The 1,615-nt window shown below is 42.0% G+C and overlaps 1 protein-coding gene across 1 annotated transcript in view; it reads left to right on the forward strand.

Moving 5' to 3' along the window:
• Window positions 1-1,615, forward strand: part of PALD1 (phosphatase domain containing paladin 1) — a 24,862-nt gene that overhangs the window by 12,731 nt on the left and 10,516 nt on the right. The window lies entirely within an intron of this gene.

Here is a 1,615-nt window from a genome sequence, read left to right on the forward strand (position 1 = left end):
GTGGAGTGGGCTGTAAATTTCCCTGGAAAAGGGGATTTTAGGGTTAGTACAAGTGAWGTGGGGAGCATAGGGTGTGTTTGTGCTGCTGCAAGAGAGGAGAGGCACAGGGGACAAGGGGAAGCTGGAGACGTGGCAGCTTTTACTATTTTATATTAAATATTTTTTAATGTTTCTACTTTTTAGTAGAAGTATTTCAATTTTTATATCAAATCTATATTTATTATTAATTTATATTATTATATTTTTAATTTATATTATTATTACATTTTGATTTCTCATATTTATTTAAATGCTAGTATTTCACAATTATTTAATTTTTAACCTTGATTTTTATTATTTTGCCCTGTCATTTCTATTGATGTTTTCCATAATTTCACTCATTTTCATTTATTTTGCCATTCTCACCTTTTATTCCTGTCAGGATGCGGAAATGGGATTTTCTCCCCCCTCCTGGGGGTTTGCCCAGCACTTTTGTGGGAMAAACCCTTATCCCTTCTGCTGAGGCCAGGCTGGCTTTGGTGGAGATTTGGGATTTTTGCTGCTGGCTGGCTGCGGGATGTGGAAGGTTAGATGAGGTGTATTTTAATGCTGCACCTTTTGGGCCTGCACCTTTTAATGCTGCATCCTTTAGTGCAGATCCTTTTAATGCTGCACCTTTTTTGGGGCTGCACCCTTTAGTGCAGGTTCTTTTGGGGCTGCACCTTTTAATGCTGCATCCTTTAGTGCAGGTCCTTTTAATGTTGCACCTTTTTTGGGATTGCATCATTTAACACAGATCCTTTTAATGCTGCACCTTTTGGGGCTGCATCATTTAACACAGATCCTTTTAATGTTGTGCTTTTTTGGGGGCTGCATCCTTTAGTGCAGGTCCTTTTAATGCTGCACCTTTTTTTGGGATTGCATCATTCAACACAGTTCCTTTTAATGCTGCACCTTTTTTGGGGCTGCACCCTTTAGTGCAGGTTCTTTTGGGACTGCATCCTTTAGTTCAGGCTCTTTTGGGGCTGCACATTCTAGTTCAGGTTCTTTTGGGGCTGCATCCTTTAAATCAGGTCCTTTTAGTGCTGCACCCTTTTGGGAGCTGCACCTTTATGGGGCTGCACCTTCTAGTGTGGGTTCTTTTGGGGCTGCACCTTTTAATAATGCATCCTTTAACGCAGGTCCTTTTAATGCTGCACCTTTTGGGGCTTCAAACTTTAGTGCAGGTTCTTTTGAGAACCTTTCTTGGGGGTTGTACCTTTTGTACAACACTTTTTTGGGGCTGCACCTTCTGGTGTGGGTGCTTTTTGGGCTGCACTTTTTTGGGGCTGCACCTTTTAATACAGCATCCTTTAACACAGGTCCTATTAATGCTGCTCCTTTTGGGGCTACACCTTCTCGTGCAGGTTCTTTTGGGGCTGCACTTTTTTGGGGCTGCACCTTTTAGTGCTGCATCCTTTAACACTGGTCCTATTAATGCTGCACCTTTTTTGGGGTGCACTTTTTGTACAGCACCTTTTTGGGGCTGTACCCTCTAGCTCAGGTCCTTTTGGGGCTGCATTGTTTGGGGTGGCACCTTTTAATGCTGCACCTTTTAATCCTTTAATCCTTTTAATGCGGCATTTTTCTTGGGGCT

The sequence above is a fragment of the Malurus melanocephalus genome, unplaced genomic scaffold (genome assembly GCF_030028575.1).
Source record: "Malurus melanocephalus ecotype Western Australia unplaced genomic scaffold, MMel_1.1 scaffold_491, whole genome shotgun sequence".
In the NCBI taxonomy this organism is placed as follows: domain Eukaryota; kingdom Metazoa; phylum Chordata; class Aves; order Passeriformes; family Maluridae; genus Malurus; species Malurus melanocephalus.